This window comes from Saccostrea echinata, unplaced genomic scaffold, assembly GCF_033153115.1.
Source record: "Saccostrea echinata isolate AGI-Se365-2 ecotype Australia unplaced genomic scaffold, CSIRO_AGI_Sech_v1 ptg000085l, whole genome shotgun sequence".
NCBI lineage: Eukaryota > Metazoa > Mollusca > Bivalvia > Ostreida > Ostreidae > Saccostrea > Saccostrea echinata.
In genome coordinates, this window is record NW_026889834.1 from 306102 (window position 1) to 327254 (window position 21153).

The 21153-nt window shown below is 33.6% G+C and overlaps 1 long non-coding RNA gene across 3 annotated transcripts; it reads left to right on the forward strand.

The window, feature by feature from the left end:
- The first annotated feature begins 1412 nt into the window (after nt 1-1412).
- On the forward strand, nt 1413-20825 carry LOC133176941 (uncharacterized). Of its 3 annotated transcripts, XR_009719591.1 has the most exons (10): nt 1413-1488; nt 8790-8886; nt 9408-9513; nt 15751-15936; nt 16120-16232; nt 16336-16434; nt 16532-16728; nt 17393-17476; nt 17569-17703; nt 19331-20825. It is a non-coding gene; the product is annotated as an uncharacterized LOC133176941 (long non-coding RNA). The 3 variants fall into 3 exon arrangements; XR_009719592.1 differs by lacking the exon at nt 17393-17476; XR_009719593.1 differs by lacking the exon at nt 8790-8886 and having other exon boundaries at nt 1423-1488.
- The last annotated feature ends 328 nt before the right edge of the window (nt 20826-21153 follow it).

Sequence of the window (21153 nt, forward strand, 5' to 3'; positions counted from 1 at the left end):
TTTAATAAGATGCGCTTTCACCTTTAAACGTTTCAAAAGTTTTAGTAAACATTATATTTATTAACTCTTTTACATTCTTTTACAATATGTAGTATCATGCTGAAGTCTTAAATAAAGAAACCAGTACAGCAAATGAAATTTCATTGCATTTTAAAACTCCAACTGTATTTTTTGTCGGAGTGCCCCCCTCCCATGACACTACCCGGAACCTTCTGGGGCCTTAAGGCGGCCCCAGACCTCTTGCTGCTACATGTATGGTTTTGCCTCACTAGAATTTAAAGTCAAGCTACGCCCCTGTTTTGGATATCATGCAACCTGAAAATGTTTGAAAGTTGTATAAAATCTTACTTGACCATGACATTTTTTATTTCTAAGGAAATATGACATGGATTGTTTTTCTTGTAATTCTAGCAGGGATATATCCACTGCAATTCAATCAAGGGTGTAAAGAGATTTTCCTCTGGTAAATTGTATGCTATACATCCTCAGAGGCTGAAGCAGCAAGCTAACTTGTAATACAAGATTTGATTGTAAGCCAGCTGGTGTAATTTAGTATGTACTATGCACAGCTTGAGCCGAAGGTAAAATATTGTGATGTCACAAGGCATAGTTAAAAAGCACTGGGGCCTTCTGCACACATGTATGGAATACAACACAGAGTAAATCCCCTACACCCTTGATTCAGCCTCAAGGAGTATGGAATACAATCCAGGGTAAATCCCTGTACACTCTTGACTAAAAGTATATTATATGCTTCTAACATACTGTCTAAATCTTAAATGTAGCATACTTTCTAAATCTAAATTGATTAATTAATTTCCTGATAATTTGATTGAATTGATTAATTTGACAGTTTTGCACTGAAGGCCAGGTCTAAATTGTCCAAAAACTAGGAGGAACCTGTGATTTGAGGGTTTATTTCATGGTTTTGAATTACTATTCATGAGTCTTTTCTCATTTCATAATAAAATCAGGGACCTTTACTAGGAGGGGGTTCGGGGGGGGGGGGGCAACTCCCCTTTTATAACCAAAATTATTCGAATAAAGATTAAGAAATTTTATTATTTTGTTGTTGCTAAATATTGCATTTATAATTTGTGTCCCAGGCCCTTAATCTTTAGACACCCTTCTGGATCCGCCACTGCCCTACAGTTACTGAGTTATATAGATTATGTACATGATGTACGTATGGGTCTTTTGTTGTTAAAATGACTTGTCCCACCCTAAAATGGAGTTTTAACACTCAAATTGAGTTTACTCCATCAAGGGAAGAAGAAGAAAATGGCCAAAATAAGTACCTTTGCCATCATACTTTGCAACTGTCCCACTCTAAAAGTCATAAATATTGCCTGCATATTACAAGATTTTCATTTTTCAGAAAAGTGCTGGTTACCGGAAGTTCACAAGAACCAGTTAAGCGAAGGTAACACCCTACAACATGAACATGAACTGATCACTGAGACTGCATTGCGTATGAAAGACAGTTTTGTAAGTATTTGTAAGCTTTAAAGTATAAAAATCTTCTCTTGTTACTTTTGAAGATGGAAATTTAGAAGATGCTTGAAGTTCATCGTATGTACTGTGAACTTTGGAAAGTTGTCACTTAGTTGAGAAAATTCGAACTAGGTCAGTTGTATGTGTCAATTTTTCGGAACGATAATCTTTATAGTGCCCGTTTTATTCATTTTTTATACACGTACAATGAACACAGTCGGGCCTGCATTACAGTCTATCCTTGTTTGGGATTGGGAAACACAGAAAAGTTACAGTGTCTGTTTAAGGGTTTTTGGTCAACTCGTATGATCGTACCTAGCCAGTAGGTCAGATCTTCTCCTACAAGTAAGAGCCTCGGTTAAACGTCCCTACGCTCCTTATATACCTCGGAGCGCCAAGTCAAAAGTATATCGCCGTGAACCTCTAGCATGTTGAGTAGATCAGATCAAACCCAATAGGTCAACTCATATTAATGAAACTACAAAATTCGTAACCAGGAGAATTGTTACAAGCTGACTCCCCTATATAAATTGATGACAACTCGTAACTTCACAATATTAACAACTTATTACCCCTTTTGAGGTCAACATGGTGAAATACGGACCCAAGACTTGGTCTACGAGGTGAACTGACCTGACCATAGATAGAATGTTCTATCGTTAAAATGATAAATGTCCTACGGACCCTGTTTAATGATAGAATGCATTCCGTGTATTGTCTATGTAGCAAAGAAAATACGGGAGATAACTCTAACTTAGTGCATTTACTATGAAAAATCCCGAGAGTTCTGAATGTCAACATGGTGTGTAAATTTGAAACGAGTAAAAAATGTTGGTGAAAAAGTGTTGAATTCTTCCATTATATGGATGAAATTTTTAGATGAAAGGTATTTACAGTCTCAAAAAGGTTTTTTCTGATTAATTTGACTGTTATTTTCAATGCAACTTCATTAATTTTCTCCAAAATCATTTCGGAGCGATTCTGCAATTTTCTGCTATATTACTGGTATAGGGGAGGCATTCTAACTGTAGTGAGGGCCTGTCCCAAGACACAGTTAGATTATTCTAATTAACCTGACCAAGGCCACTATGAGGTCAGGTCTGGTTAGCAAGTCGGTCATGTCAAGGGTCCTTCTTTTCACCATGTGGAACTCGTATGGGGTATCAATTGTTTTATTATACCGATAAGAAAATTATATATTATACACTTGAGTGCATGATATTGCATTACATTACCAATGTTTTTTAAATGGGATCTTGATTTGCTAGTGAAGTTGTTTATGCTGACTTCTGCAAGTCATGTAAGTTTTTGCATAATGATTTACTGATTAAAACAATTTTTGATTGACAGTAACATGCATTAAATTGTTATGCCCTGTTCACACGGAGAGTTTAATTCACAGTAAATTAATGCGAAGTAAATAATGTGAATTAAAATAATGTGAATTAAATTGTGTTCACACGACAGCTAATGCGAAGTAAACTAATGGGAATTAAAATTTTATTTCTACAGTAAGGCTATTCAGTAAGGCTATTATGACGTCATTTTCAAATCACGTCACCTTATGCGCAGCAAACCCATATTACATTCTGTCATAGTGTCTATGCACATTTCAGTGATTAACATAATTTTTCTTTGTTTTCCACTAAAAAATAGCATAAGTATCCATATCTGTCCACAGACATGTGGTATGTGACTTAATTGTGCCATTACACATGCGTCAAAATTTAATTCGAATTAGCTTCGCTTAGCGTTCACACGGAGCTAATGCGAAGTAATTTAATGTGCAGTTAATTAATTTGAATTAAACTAATTCGCATTAAATTCCCTGTGTGAACGCGGTTCAAATTTAATTCGCAGTAACTTATGTTTAATTCGAATTAAACTCTCCGTGTGAACAGGGCATTATAATTGAAGGTAACTTTTACTGAGCAAAATGAAAATCTGGCGCAGAATTTTACTATAAAGAAGAGCCAAGTCTGCATTTCCTGGAATTGAATTGTAACAAAATTTTTTCAAATGAATAAACAAATAAATTTTTTGACTTATAGGCCCTAGATCTGTTGTATTCCGTATCATAAACAGACAATGCAAATTTTATAACACACTTTTTTAACGTATAATCATTATTCTATGCATTAAGTCAGGGATCTATATACTAACGGGATAGGCATCTCCTTCAGAACCATGTTTACTCGCCCAAAACATCACACACAACACTACAAGTTTTTCAAACTATGTTTATTCTCAGTAAAAAATTTGTTTTCTAATAAATGTAATCTGTTCTTTTTGTTTATTGGAATGGATATTTAATAAATTTTAAAGTATACGTTGTAAAATAATCTAAATGTAAAGCAAATTACCACCAAATTTTGCAATTCTCGGCCGATCAGGGGCATTATGGGATATTCCAAATTATTGACTCAATGAAATTGAGCCTATGATATTTTCTGAAAGAACAGAGGTCAGTATATATATATATATATATATATATATATATATATATATAATTATAATAGTAACTTGATCCGAAGAGCCGTATCATGTCAAGTTGACATGCATGGATCATCAGATCAAATGAGACGCGAAGTTTCAAGTTTGATCTGATGATCCGCGCCTGTCAACGACACGTAATACGGGTCTCAGGATCAAGTTACTGTTATAATGATAAATTTATTATATAACCCTTTACAACTAGCAAAATATAATAAAAGGAAACTTTTAGGATCAATTACATAACTTTTATCCGTTAAGCAAACCATTTTATCAAGGAACTTTTTGATCCGTGAGAATAAAAACAGCATTCAAAACCATATAAATTATGTTTGTATGTTAACATGTTAAGATTTGAATTGCCTTGGGTACGACTTGACTACGGCCATATGACATTGGGTGGCAGGGGATAGTTTCATGCTATAGTATGCGCTGTCAAATTTCTTTAAAAACTGAGGTATCCCATGATTGATGTGATATTTTATGTAGAAAAATGAATAGAATAATTATGGGATTCATGTACATGTGCAGTGTAGCAGAGCTTGCTGAGAAAAATGATGTGCATCATGTAGGTGTCACAATGATGCTTAGCATATATATATAGAGTTGTAAATGCGAAACTAAGACATTTGGTCAGTCGCAGAGGAAATTCAGCTGAGAAGCAGTGGTGTGCATCTCAGAGGGAAGGTGAATGGCCCCAGATCAATTGGTGAATTTTCATTAGGGCATGCATTGTTCTACAGAATACTGGGTGTTTTATCCTGCTCACTCGGGAATGGGATGGGCTGTATAGGTGCGACAGCAGCCCAAATCTTGGAAAAACAAGCCAAAATCTTTGGAGACCTCCAAGTGCATTTTCGGTACATGTGCACTTTAATATATAGGTTACATATTATATGTTGACACATTTTTTGAGTTATAGATATATGAAGTGCAATTAATTAGCACCCAAGAAACTGCCCCAAACTATCTGTTTTTATTGACCTCATGCATATGCCTACCCCCTCGGCACATGTTTGGCATTGAAAAGAAAAATTATCCCCTGCCACCTTGATAACAGATATGTGGAAATTAATTTTCTGTTTTTAGAACTTCATGGAGATTTGTCATCTATTACAGCAAGTATTTAGAATAAAATATATTTAAACCAAAATCATTTTTTAATGCCAACTTTTAGAGATCAAAGAGCGAGCCTAGATAATTAATTAGAATTTGTTAGTATGGTATTTCATTGTACATGTAAGGCCATTCCAAATTTTTTCTATGTTTAGCGTCCGCGTGTGCCTTGGTTTTTTGACATCCCTTATCAAAAAAAACAAACAAAAAAACAAACAAAATCAGGAGTCCTGAAATTGTTTATTCTGGTCGAAATCATTGAATTCTGTCAATTTCTCTAAGTATTTGTCTACAATATGCCATATTTGGAATATTTTAAGCATTTAATACCTTGATTTTGCTGAGGAATAAATATTTCTACGAGAAAACTAGATTAATGGAATCATATCCTTTGAATGACATCATTTTTATGACTATAATGACTTGTGTTTTACTTTTTGGTCTGTGTGTTTTTTGCGAATAGGTAGGGAGGTATTTGAAAGATGGGTGGACGCTAAACATAGAAAAAACTTGGAATGGCCTAAGGTAATATTTTCTATGCGCATCAATTTCATAAATCTGTGGTGCAGCCATGCAAAATGACTTGATATTTTGGAGTTAGGAACCACATCAGAGGAAAAGTTTGTTGCTTTGCCAGTGGATGTCAATATGTTGATATGTTGATTGGTGGCTCTGATTTTATTAGGTCACCTGAGTCACTCAGGTGACCTATTGCTACATGTATCTGTTTTCATCCGTCGTCGTGCGGGTGTGCGTCTTGCGTAAACTTTTTACATTTTCAACTTCTTCTCAAGAACCACCGGGCCAATTTCAACCAAACTTGCCACAAAGTATCCTTGGGTAAAGGTAATTCAAGTTTTTTCAAATGAAGTCCCACACCATCTTCCAAGGGGAGATAACTAAGAATTAGTGAAAAATTAATGGCATCTTTTAAAAATCTTCTTCTCAAGAACCACTGGACCAGGTAAGATGAAACTTATGTGGAAACATCCTCAGGTAGCGTAGACTCAAGCTTGTTAAAATCATAACCCCCAGGGGTAGGGTGGGGCCACAATGGACGATCAAAGTTTTACATTATAGGAATACATAGGAAAAATCTTTAAAAATTTTCTTCTCCAGAACCACTGGGCCAAGAAAGATAAAACTTATGTGGAAACATCCTCATGTAGTGTAGATTCAAGTTTGTTCAAATCATGACCCCTGGGCAGGGGAGTGTAATTACAAAAATTAGTTACTAGCCTGGGCTAGTGGAAGTAACAAAGTTACTAGCTCGAGGTTGACAATCATCACTAGCCCATTAACTACCGAAAACAATACATGTATAAGTATAACAAAAAGGTAAAAAAAAAAACATTTAAGTTGAAATAAATAAAACAAATAGTGGTTTGCGCTATGTTATTGTCAGGTACTTCTCCCTATTTTTAATTTTTTATCGAATATAATTGTCACAGAAACGACTGGCGATAGCAACACACAATACATATATGTTGAAAAGAATTAAAGATTATGATTTTACAACAAAGTTAATTCGTATATCAGTTCAGTCGATGTAAATATACGTATACTTTCGTTTCAGATTTACTAGCCCGACAGGCTAATGCAGTATAGATTTATGATAGCCCAACCTCTAAAATTGGTAGCCCTGGGCGTTGGGAGATGGTAATTGCACACCCCTGCCTTGGGCAGGGCGGGTCACAATGGGAGATCAAAGTTTTACATGGGAATACATTAGAAAAATCTTCTCCAGAACCACTGGACCAAGAAAGATGTAATTGATGTGAAAACATCTTCACGTAGTGTAGATTCAAATTTCTTAAAATCATGATCCCCGGGTAGGGTGCTGTAGATCACTAAATTTTCGGGACACTTCATTTTCGCGAGATAGTCACTGACTCCCTATTAACGAGACAGAATATCACGAAATGTGTTTGCTCTATATAATCTTTAGGAATACTAATATAAGCGAGAATGAAATTTTCACAAGCACACTGTCTCACGTAATTACGCAAAAATAAAGTTCTTGTGAATAAAAAGTGTTTTACAGTAGTGTATATTCAAGATTATTCAAATTATGACCCTCGGGGGTAGGATGGGGCCATATTAGAAAATAAAACTTATAGGAAAAAAATCTAAATGGGGGACAGATTAGAACTTAATTTATGAGTTGTTACTGAATATTAGACTAATTATTTCGATGATCATGATCGTCCTATTTTTCTTGCTTTTGGGCAACAAATTAAGGTTCTTCTATCAGTTTATTTTATACTCTATGGATCCTCTATGGATTGTTGTTTTATACTCATGTGACCGTTAAGGCCCTTGGGCCTCTTGTTCTATGATACATCATGGATATCATTTAATTTCGATGACGAATACCAAGAGTGCAGACTGCAATGAACTTACAAACTAGAAAATCAGGCTTTCTTGCATTTTGTGGGGCCAGCCAAATGGCGCAGTGCACATTTTACACTAATACAGTGGCTATACAAGCTATAATTTGGGTCCATTAAAAATGAATTTGTAAATTTTTTTATTTGTTTACCGAATAAAATTATGAAAATGTTGTAAATCACACTTGAAATTGAACATGTGATTTAGATGGCAAATCATAATTATTGATTTTCGTTTGTGTCGGCATCCCGGTTAAAGTTTTAGGAGCAAGTCCATTCCCAAGTAACTATAAGCTGTACCTGGACCCAACTTACATGGATGATGCATCTAGGGATGGACAATACTAGACTTGTTTCAGATACTGGATCTGACCTAAATTTTTCTAGATGAGTGACCAGGTTAAAGTTTTTGGAGCAAGTCCATGCATTTCCAAGTAACTAAGCCCTACCTGGACCAAAGTTGCATGGAGGATGCACCTAGGGATGGACACTACCAGACTTGCTTTGGATGCTGGATCTAACCTTTATTTTCCAGATGAGTAATTATTAGCCTTACCAGAACCAAACTAGCATGGAATGATGTATCTAAAGATGGACACAAGAAGACTTGCTTTTGATGCTGAATCTGACCTACATTTTTCAGATATGTGACCAGAGTAATGTCTTTGGAGTAGCTCTATCACTATATGACAATAATTGTTATGACTAAACTTGCATGGATGACGAAACTAGGGATGGACACTACCAGACATGCTATGGATGCTGGAACTGACCTATATTTTCTTTATGAGTAAACAGTTTAAGTTTAAAGTTTTTGGAGCAGGTCTATTCCCATGCGACTATAAGTCCTACTTTAACCAAACTTGCATTGATAATTGATCTCTCACAGTATTGGTACAAGATTTACCTTACTTATAGATACACATGTACCATTCATTGAGCTTTGTAATCTTTGATTACCTATGTTTATATGTTGATAAAAAAAACTCAATAAACAGTTAACTTTTTTGTAAAAAGTATCACTAGTCAACCAAGAAACTTGTTTTCCCTTAGATCGAACACAGGTTTTGGTGGTCATTTGATTACAGGCAAAGAATTGATTAAAATTTTAAAAAAAACTTCTAATATTTGGTTGATAAAATATTTCAGGAGGGATCATTTCAATGACAAAACAAAAGGTTAACAATGGTTTTCAAAAGGGTGTCAATTTCATTTGTTATCCTCCAAAACAGGCACCATTTATGTAGTATGTTATGAATTAAAGCTTATGTATTCCCTGATCACATCTGTTTTCAGAGAAGACGAACGTCACCTTCGTCAGAAGCAGATTTTTACTGCCAGGCTGGCTTTGACCAAAAAGGTTTTGAGATCAAATTTATATCAGACTATAAAAGTAAGTTTATATTATTGATTTACTCTCAACATCTGTGGTTTTGTTTTGTAAAGTGGATGGATGTAGAAAGAATAATATTGCTTGAATTTCATATTTTTTCATTTATTTACATGATTATAATTTTATATGCTGTTAATTTATAGTTTTGTGCAAAAAAGTTTAAGTCCAGATTGATCTGTATTTAAATTTAAGTTTGTATATTTTTTCCAAAAAATATTTTTTGTATAATTTTAACATAAATGATGTTTAAACAAATTGGAAATACTGGGACTGATTCTAGAGCAATCCCCTAGTTACAATATGATGTCACACAAAGACACATTTAGCAGAAGACTTGTACCTGGAAAATAAGATCTCAGAATCTGAATTGATAAATTTTTTTGTAATATTTTGTGTCTATAAGTAAGTCTTTTATTGAACCTATTTGACCAAAGTGAGCATCGTGGCCCATGGGCCTCTTGTTTGAAGACAGTTTTAATTTTTAAAAGGTGATGTTGAATCTAAATGCTTTGATGTTTTAGACATCCAAACGGCTAGCTCAGATGTGGAAGTGGAATCGGACCCTTTTAGTCGGGAATTCAATGGGAAATTCATTTGACAGTGATGATGATGATGAGATTAATTCAGGTAATATATATAAATATAATTATACAAGTTGCACTACCCAGTCTGCTGTTAAGCTAATTTCATGATAATGTCATAAAGAGGGATTTAATATTTATCATGTTTATTCACATGTTTTTGGACACAAACTATTTTTTTTATGTAATGCCACCATCAGTATCAATACTTCATAAAGATAGGCTTCACCCAGTCTGACTATTAAGCTAGATTTATAATAAGGTTATGAACAAGGATATATTTTCATCAAGGAGCAGTGGTCTAGCTTCCACTTGTTGCAGTGTCTCCTAAATTGTGCACATCATTGAAGAACCATTTATAAAATTTTCAGATCAATCAGCCAGAACATTGTTATAGCAAACATGCTTAAAATGAATTTATATGCTTACATTGAAGTGATTTCCTTCCCCATAGATTTAAAAGTGTTGTAAATGGAAAGTTTATGCTTATAAAGAATTAAATATTTTGGTCCCTGGCTCTTTGCTATTGTAAGCATGTTTTACTGTATTATTCCCTGTTGTTTGAATAATTAATTTATCTTTATTTTGTGTGATGCCATTTTTACCATATCTACTAGTGTTGTCAACGAGTACCTAGTTAACCGGTTAATCGGCAAACAATGCGAGTATCAGATAGTAAAACTGCTACTCAGTTACTCGGATATATAGACAAAAGTAGAAAAGAAATGTTATTTTGTTAAGAAATGAATCTACACCTCTACCATTTTATTTACCATTATTTAACGTTAGACTTGATCTAGCGTTTCACAAACATGACCGATTTGTTTTGATAACACTTAGTTTTCACAGTTTATCTAATTGATGGCTTTGATTGCCAAGCGGTATACAATGTAGAAAACCTGGGTTAATTATAATTAACTCACTTATACTGTGCTAGTCCGCAGTACAGGATTATTTTTAAACAAGATGCCTCCACAGCCATCAAAAGCATAGATTCCGAAATGTTTTAAAAGAATTTAAATTCGAAAGGTGTAAAATATGTAAAATGAAATTAACATACACAGAAACAAAACTAAAGTAACATTATATTTAGGACATCCGCAAAAATTGCCAACTATTATAGGATATTCAAGAACAAATTCATTTAGAAGCTTTATTTTGTCTTTTTGTAATTAAAAATAAACAAATGAAATGCATCTACAGTGCATTTGCGTTTGATATTGGCCAGTATGTAAATGTTAAACATGGAAATTGTAATGACGTTACATATATTACAGTTATTATTGAATACATACCATGAGCAAGGATGTTTAAAGGTCTAAAAAAAAATCCATCTGTGTAACCGTTTACTTGATCGGAAAAGTAAGCGAGTAACCAGTTACTAAAAATTGTCCGATTTGACCACACTAGTATCAACACATAATTATAAGATTGGATGCTGCTCGGTTCGGATGGCCAGAGTCATTTTTATGACATAATTGAAGACATATTACTGGCATTTTGTTTTTCTCACATTACTTGAATTCTAGGTTGTCTACAACAAAAATATTTAAATTGATATTTGTAACAGAGATTTAATTTGCAAATTTAAAAATAATGTTACAGTAGTTAAGAACTGGAATTAGTTTAAAAGTAAGAAGAACTGGTATACATAGCTAACACAATGAAGCATCAGCAAAGTATTGAAATTATGAAGAATAAGAATCAGAGTGAAATGTATTGAGCATGGATGAAAAGAAGTGACATACTGTAATGAATGAGATTGAGTGGCCTTTTGCTTTTACTTAAGGATTTTCCAAAACACTGATTGATTTGTATTTGAGAATAAATTGTAGTATTATTATGAGATGCAAATCCAATTTAAAAGCTTCATCAAATTAAAGACAGACTGAATTATATGTCAAAAGAATGTAAAATGGCATTTCATTTTGAAATAAAAACATGATTTCAACTCAGAAAAACCAATGGGGTACAAAGTAAACAAACTGGAGTGACATACCTAGATTCTCTCTAATGGTCTAATACATGTATGTTTAATTTGGGATGATTATTTTGATTCCTTCATTCCATAGCAACATTGATGTGAAGCCAGCAATTTTTTTCATGCCACGTACAGTATCTAATAATCTCTGCATTAGTCACATACCTCAGTATTTGTGTCAACGTTTTGCGTTTCTATCTTTAACTTTAAAATTTATCAGGCAGATGTAGTGTCAGAGGACAGTAATTGCACACGTAGTGATTTTCCTTCCCAGAGTATATTATTTACACACACATGTAGTGAGTTTCCTTGTCTGTTTAAAATTATCACACACATGTAGTGAGTTTCCTTGCCAGAGTACATTATTTACACAGATGTAGTGAGTTTCCTTGCCAAAGTACATTATTTGCACACATGTAGTGAGTTTCCTTGCCAGGGTAAGTTATTTACACTCATGTAGTGAGTTTCCTTGCCAGAGTACATTATTTACACATATGTAGTGAGTTTCCTTGCCAGAGTATATTATTTACACACATGTAGTGAGTTTCCTTGTCTGTTTAAAATTATCACACACATGTAGTGAGTTTCCTTGCCAGAGTACATTATTTGCACACATGTAGTGAGTTTCCTTGCCAGAGTACATTATTTACACACATGTAGTGAGTTTCCTTGCCAGAGTATATTATTTACACACATGTAGTGAGTTTCCATGCCAGAGTACATTATTAACACACATGTAGTGAGTTTCCTTGCCAGAGTATATTATTTACACACATGTAGTGAGTTTCCTTGCCAGAGTGCATTATTTACACACATGTAGTGAGTTTCCTTGTCTGTATACATTTATCACACAGATGTTGTGAGTTTCCTTGCATTGGTTTATTTTCATTTTCGATCAATGTTTGGAATCAGCTTCTGTTTCAATGTTATCGATTATAATCAGACACCAGATTTCTACTTTACAAAGCATAATTTTGAAATTTTAAATTCAAAAGTAATGAGAATCTTTTATCAAGTATATTTTTAGAATCTACACACCTAGCTTAATTAAAAATCAAAACAAAAAATGGGGGTTAATGTGCTTCTCTTGGCGGTATTGAGCATTTAGTTTGACTTTTTTGCACTGTAAATACGTCTTACACATAAATCAATTTTTAAAGTTTTTCCTCCAATATTTTTTTCAAATAAATTATGGGAACAAACGCAGTCTTATTTCACCTTGAATAGGTGTATTAAAATTTGTGACAACAAAAAATTTTCAAATTACTTCGCAAGTTCAATTATTTGACCTTTTTGCACTCAGAAAATATTTTTCTGGCATTAAAAAATTTAACAAGCAATAAAATATCTTGAAAGTAATGACATTTTACTGAATTTAAGAAGAATGGTTAAAAGTATTTTATATATTCAGAGAAGAAAATTAAAAGTGGGGGTCTGTGATGTTAATTTTTAGATATTACCAAAATAGTGCTAATTTTAAGCTTAATTCAAATTACGGCTATTTTTTCTGGATTTTCACAATATATTTGCTATACTTATCAAATATAATGATAGAATTCATGATATTTTATTTGATATATAATTTAGGACCAGCATAAAACAATTCATGGCTCAGAATAACTCTGTGTGTAGGCTGCATGGAAAAATAGGAATCCAAACTTAATATACTTTAATTACTTTGAAAGAGAAAGAAATGATCATTTTCCTCTAAAAAACCTTCCGCCACAAAATATACTGTACGTGTACATAAATTGGCGTATTCAAAATTTAGCGAAATCACTGGGTTTTGAGGTGTTGGCGACATCATGAATTAGCGCTTTAAATGTCTGTACAGTATATTGTATTTATAAATGATTTCTTAGTGGTATTCATGAATTAGCGCATTGTTGTCTGCGCCAAGGGCCCCCTAAAATATGAAGCCTGCTTTTTTAAGTACACATACAGTATTTCCTCACTTAATGCTTTTGGTATGGAGTTTTAACTGAATATATTTTAATTGGTATTGTAGAATCCAAATTTATTGTAAGAACTAAAACATTATGCAAAAGTGGAAATACAGGTTAAGACAAAAATCTGCTCAAAAGCTCAGGAGCATTTTACTTCTTCTGGAGAACCACTTGGCAATTTTAATTTGTTCAAATGAATGGTGACCAACTTTTCAAGGAGAAATAGCTATGAAACAGTGAAAATTTGATTCATATAAAAATCTCCTTTTTATAAACCATTGAAACTTATGTGGAAGTGTCCTGACATGGTATAGATTCAAGTTTGCATGTTCAAATCTGACTTAATGGGGTAGGTGGAACCAGTATGGAATCAATATTTTTTTTACATCAACATATAAAAAAAAATGTCATAATAAGATGCAGTCATAACATGGTAGTTTGTTCAATTGTCTTTTTGAAATTAAAAATAAATAAATGAAGTGCATCTACAGTGGGGTAGGATAGGGCTACAATTAGGGGTTGAAGTTTTTCATTGGAATGTATTTCACAACAGGACATTGATAAGTGATATTAATGTGCTAGCTGTTATCCTCAGAAAGTGCTGTACAATTTTTTTCCCAATCATGGTTCCTAGAGGTACCCGTAGAGTGGCACAACAATAGTGGATTAAAGTTTTTTGTGGGAATATAAAGGAAAAAATGTTTAAAATAAAAAAGAAATGGAACCTTTTTTTTAAATACAATGTATTTTGTGATAAAGAACAAACAGCAGCATTTTTTTTCTTCCATAACTGGTACCATTGAACAGAGCCATTCCACCAAAAATGTTAATTATTCCTAGTTTGAGAGCATTAATATTTTTCATCAAATTTTGAATTCATCTATTTTTATGAGGAAAAAATTGTAAAATGCTAAGTTCAAAATCTTTGGGATTGGTATTTTGACTACTTTGTATGGACATTCTTTAAATAGTGCACTGTGCACAAAGGATGACTGCACTTAAGGACATGCGAAATTTGCAACAAAATAAACTTTTAAAACAAGCATTTTTCTTTTCATTGCAAGAATGGTCAACATCCAATCTACAACTTTATGTAATTACGTTTAATAAAAGTGTGTATTTACGAAGTTTGAATCTGTTTTCAAAGGCAGGGGTCATCACAATTTCATGAATCTCCATTCGATAATGAGGACGCCCACTTTTTTACTGACTTTATACATAGTCAGCGCATGTTTGTCTATTGTTCTACGTTTAACAGTAGTATATTTGCATAAATAATAATGTGTCAAAAGGAGATTGATAGACAAACATGCGCTCATGGTTAAAAGGAAAAAAAACTGCTTCTTCTTACATTTGCTCTCTGTGTTGTAACCAAGGATTGTGACATGCTGAATATTATAATTCACCATGTGATTTCTTACCTCAGGTAACTTTGTGAATACTAAATTCCGTCATGTGACTTGTAAGGTAGCATGTTTGTGCTAACTAGGACATTGTGTTCGAACACGTTAAGTCATCTGGCATTGATATAAAGTCTGCTTTAATTACATTGACGTGCTCATATTGTTAATTTCGTTTTGAAACCTTTATCAGAAGTGTATTTGTGCCATACAGAATGGAGAGGGAGATTGGAAAGAGTGATCACGTTCTTTTTTCCAAACGTCATTGTTATTTATCAAGTCTAATTTTAGACCCATTCTTAGAATGTTAGCTCCACCTCTCATGCATACCTAATGTTCAATCAAGGGCAGATAAGTGTAAATTCACTATATTTGGAAAGCAGTAAGGACAAAAAACATTGAATCATTTTATTGTATCACAGTCTAAAATCATTTTAAGATTTAAATTTGGTTCCAAATTGACAGGATTCTCTCAAAAACATACAAAAGTGAAATAAGGTTTAGATATAAAAGCAACAGAAGCAACCGAAAAAGACCCAAATATAGGCATTAAGTGCAGTCATCCTTTGGTTGAGAATGCACATTTAGTTAAGTATTTTAGTATATCCCTATTTGTTCAACCTATATATACTGTCCTGTCTGTCCACTTTATTTTGCAAGTCATCTAAATATTTAAGTGGTAGCCAAAGAAATTCATTTTCAGGTGATTGATTAGTTTTTGTAGATGTGTATGAATTTTGATCTCTCCCCTGAAGCTAAGCTGAAGTGAAGTGATAATTGTGTTGAACATGAATTGTTAGATATCAAATGAATTCCAAACTTTAAGACTTCGTTTCAATACGAAGGGATATGTTAAGATTCGAGCATTGATTGGTGTATACAATTAAAAGAATGTCTTTGTGCTTGCATGATGAACTGGGTTGAAAAATTTTGAAAATATTAAATGTTTCCCTCAGCTTGTTGTGATCCTCCTGGACATCCAAGTGTTTTCGACATTGATGAAGATTTTGTCACTCTGTCTCTGTTGGACCAAACCAAGAAATGATGGTTTTAAGAAGATTATAGGATATGTCATAGAATACGAAGACCCCACCACTGGAGGCAGGCTAATGACTACCCAGTAGATGAGTGTGTTTATGAGGGTGAGTAACTGATTACTTGTTGACACATGTATCTTTCTTATGAACTAGTAAGTGGATTAACATGTCCTTTTGTTGCATGTAATTAGTATATTATGGCTGAAAACTGTGAAAAGATGTTTTACGAAAGTGATTCTTGAAATTTGTTTTGTTTACAAAACTTAAATTTGAGAATTTTTTCATCAGTGTAGGGATTAAAAAAGGACAAGGAATACAACTTCCACATACGGGCCAAGAATCTTGAAGGTTTTAGTGAGTCTAGTGATGTGATTGGTCCCATAACCCCCATTTCAAATACAGTAAGTATATTTGAAAAAAATTATAACATTTTAAAAAACAATTACCATATTGTACTTTAATTTCAATTATTTTTTCTTTCACATTTTTAAACTTTTATTTTAGCCAAGGTTTTGCCACCTGGTGTACCAGAGGCTGTCAACAATTCTATAACTTACCTGAAATGGGAACCACCTAAGCATAATGGTGGCTGTAAAATTACAGGTACTAATTTAAAAGTAGAATAAAAAAAGGGAAATGTTGATCTCTGTTCAAAACACATAAACACTGTAGCAGTTGATAATATTGATTATCTTTGTAGACTACCTTGTGGAAGAGAGGTTTAAGGGAGCAGAGATGTGGTTTAAGTGTAATGAGTACCCCTGCACTGACCTCTCTTTACTGTCACCGATCTTCCTCAGGACTCAGAGTGGGAGTTTAGAGTTACAGCTGTTAACTTTGCTGGAAACTGTGAGCCCAGTCTGTGCTCACCAGCATACAAAATCCAGGAGAAGATTGGTATGTTGTCAAGTTAATAAATGTATAGTACATTATTATGGTACTAGAAAAAAGATTTGGAGGTCAAATTAAACCATAATGTGTATTTTCTTCTCAAAGCCCATAATATTCTCACTTTACTGGTCAGGAGCTGAAATTTATGTGAAAGCTTCCTGATGTAATAAAGATTTTAAATTGTTCAAAAAATGGCCTTTGAGGTAGATGGGGCCACAATAGGGGATCAAAGATTTACCTTGAAATATATACATACATTTATGTACTGGTTAAAATCTTTATGAATCCTCTTAAGAACAACTGGACCACAAAAAGTATTTTTAAACCTTCTTGTAGCTTCCTTATTGTTCAAATCATGGCCAAAGGGAGGAAGGAAGCCCGGGGGGGGGGGGGGGGGGGGATTCAGAGACCCTTTAGAGTTAGGATAGGGTCATAATATGAGTTCACAATTTTGCATGGGAAAATTAAGGAGAAAAACTCTTTATAAACATTAAGAAAAGCTTCTTTTAAGTTACATGGGAAATGTTGTAGCCCATGGGACTCTTCTTTGCATGCACATAGTAAAGGCAAAAAAAAATAGATAACCCCTATTGTATTCATAAATTTGAATCTTACTTTTTAAGAAAAGTGTTATTTTCCAATTTAATATCTAATTTGAATGTTTTGACAGAGTCTTTTGCAATTGAGCAGGATGAGGAATTACACCAATCATTTGTAAATGAAAGCAGCAGTCATGATGTTGTCATTGAGAATGGTAATCTATATTTATGATGTTATTTGGATGTTACAAATTAAAAGTTAACCCAATAAAAATGAATAGTCTTAAAATGATAATTTCTTTTTTAGAATTTTAAATAGGATATGATACAGGGCCACTTTTAAGTGATGAAGCAGACGAGTATGATGATGGTAATGATGATGAATCATACCATCCTTCAAGCGATGAAAAAAGCTGTGATGAAGATACCATTAATGATCTTGGTAATAAAGCTGAAAACAGAACTTTCTTAAGCTCAAGTAAGCTTTTCTGATCAAAGTTTGTCCATTGTCCATCTCCAGCGTCATTGTTGTTTCAAATTTTCAGCTCCTTCTCAAGAACCACTGCGTCAATTTCAACCAAACTTGCCACAAAGTATTCTTGGGTGGGGGATTCAAGTTTGTTCACATGAAAGGCATCACCCTATTTTAAGGGGATATAATCAAAAATAAGTGTAAATTTGATGGCATCTTTAAAAAAATCTTCTCCAGAAACAATGGGCAGAGTTGTTTACTTGTATAAATTTTCAGGATTTCCCATGAATCTTCGAGTAAAAATGTGCTCTACAGATTCACGTTGAAAATATACAGATTTTCCCTAAAGACGGAAAAAAATCGGAGTCGTTCACAAAATTTGTCAATCAGTTTGATAAAGAAGCTTGTTGATTGAAGTGGTCTTATCAAAAATGATCTAAAAACAATATAATTACGGCAAATGTAAAATATGTAAGCAACAGTAGACAGCATACGGTGACATGCGTAGTTAGTGCTTAGCATTTGTATAACAAGGGGTTCTTCATATAAAAATGTCTAATAAGCTGGGTTGCATTTCTACTGACAAACTGCTCAAAATACTGACAACTTCTAGAATACTGACATCAGTTAGAAAAGTTAAACAGGTCTGAGTGGGCCAGAAAAATTATTCTCCAGAACAGCAAAGCCATGACAAGTCATATTAATACAGAAGCATACTCAGGTAATGTAGCTTGAAGTTTTATCAACTAATGACCCCTGGCAGAAGGGTGGGGACACAATGGGGCATAAGACTTTTACATGGAATTATATAGAAAATGTCTTTAAAGGCCTTCTTCTCAAGAACAGCAAAGCCATGATTTGTTATATTAATGCAGGAGTATTTCTCAGGTAGTGTACATTCAAATTTATTCAAATCATAACATCAAGGGGTAGGATGGGAGAAGTAGTTTCAGGTTTGTTCAAATCATCACCCACAGGGCATAGGGTGGCACCAATTGTATAATTACTCAAACTTTTCAATACTGAACTGATTTCTGCTTTTCTCTTGCAAAAGGGCTCAGGTGTCATGGACCATGGGCCTCTTGTATAAGGTGTTATGTATTACATTGTACAATATGTAGATTGTTTAAAGTGAATTAAAATTATGTCCGAATTTCTGTCTTGAATTTTAAGTATGACTGTTTCTTTATTACAGATAAGGATTAATTCCATAAGTTGTTTTTTCTCCAGACAAGATCACAGTCTGATAAATTGACAAAATTCATTTTAAATAAATTACTTTCCTTTGCATCACATTAACATGATGTTCATTAGCCAGCATTATAAATTATAAATATCTCCATAAGGAGCTTAAATAGAGTGTTTCAATCATGCCTAACAGATTGAAGTATGGAAAAACAACTTTCATACCTCTTCATTAGGTTTGAATGGGTAAGATGAGGCCATAATAGGCAATCAAAGCTTTGCATAGGAATATATAGGGGGGAAATGTGCAGGGCCATTGTGACTTGGGTGAGCCATGTGGCCCATTGGCCTCCTCTATAAAAATAAAAATGAATCCCTTTTGTCAATACATGTACATATATAATAATTTCAGATATGCCCAGTAAGCCTCTCAAATCTGAAATGCAGCAGAAACAAGCTGCACTTGCAAGTGACAGTGAAAAGGACAGTGAATGTGAAGATGATCATGATGATGTCAGCAAAGTTTTACCACAGTCAGAGAAGCGAAAGACCAGTTTTTTAGAGGCCAAAAACATCGTCTGGGAACTATGATGATAAAAAACATTCATGTCTCTTTTGTGAGAAGTTTTGCCAGCAGGCCAATTGATGGTATGCATATCATATAAGCCCATAGCTCTTTAAGTACAAAAAATTGTGAGATTCGTTTTTGCATATAGGTTCAGGATGGAGCTGAATATTGAAAAAATATATCCTATAAATTTTTTTTCATGGACATGTAGCAGACAGCTGTTTGCATAATTTAAGCAAGTAATTATTTTTTAACCAAAATTTGTGAAATTTATCGCTCATGACCCATTGTTCATGCAAGGTTTACCTATTTATTATTTATACTGACACTGCAACAGGCCCATAGAACCCCCCCACCCCCCCCCACCCCCACCCCCCACTTTTTCTGAGTATAGTATTTTGCTATAGTAAAGTATCCTTTATATCCTGGTTGACCCCCCCCCCCTTTTTGTTGCAATAAGGTCGGTTCAGTAAATAATGTTTTTTTTTTTTTTTTTGCTTGTCAGATATTTTTTGAAGTCCCCCTACTTTCGAAACCCTTGCTATGGGCTGTAAATTGAAGTTTTAAAAAATCCTTTACTGGTGAACATCTAGCAGGCAAACTAGCAGGCATAAAATTAAATATGAAGATTATGAATATTAATCAAACTCAAAAGTCCATTAGAATAACCCATATTCGTAGCAGAGCAAACATGGACCTCTAAAATTAATCTTAATTAATGCTTAGCCCTCTAATTGAAGGCTTCTTAATGTTTCAGGCCCATGAAAAGGCAGAGTTAGTCATAAATTAAAATGTTTTATACAGTATTAGCCAGTATACCTTATCCTCTTTACTTTTGAACTTCTAGGAGTTCAGCTGCATCAATATGATAATAAATATAGAATTCTTGTGAAAATTTACGATTTTTGTTACATGGGTCTAGATTTCTAGATCCAGGCGGTTTTGAAATGACCACAGCCTTAGAAATTCATAATACTCAGGTAATAGTCAAAGCCTAGGGCCTTTTGTTGCATTTTAAACACAGGAAGTTATTAACTGCATGATATTTATATTTCTTGCTTGGTTGTCAGCTTTAAGCTTAAAGAGTTTTTTTTTATTTCGAAATTTGTATGTTGTTTAATGCACTAAGAAAATGCCACTATATTTTGCACAAATACTGACTGATTGTCCTTGATTGTTCTTCTGTGAAAATAAACTTATTTTGGATACCTTAAAAATTAACAGCAAGAATTATCTATTTACACTTGGCTTATACATGTGTATCTTATTTCATGTCAGCATTCTTTTTATGTACTTTTTTTGTATAGTTGATGCAATTAAATTGTTTCATGCAAACAAACCGTCTTTTTTGTTTGATCTTTCAAAATGTTGTAAAACATTTGAGCAAAGGGATAAGAGAACTAAAGGGTGCTGTATGAACTGCATTTCGTAAAAAATCATGGTTTTAGAGAACAACATATTTGAGCAATGGGATTTTTAAATGCTGAATTGGAAAATGAAATGATGAATATGAAATGATAGAATGTTATGCATAAGAAAAACAATGAAGTGGACTTTCCCCACCAAAGTAATTTCAGTTTTTTGAAGTCATTAAATTGCAAGAATAAATAAGAGGGATCATTATTTTCCCCCTTATTTCAGGTCCGTAGAACGCGGAGGCCACCCCC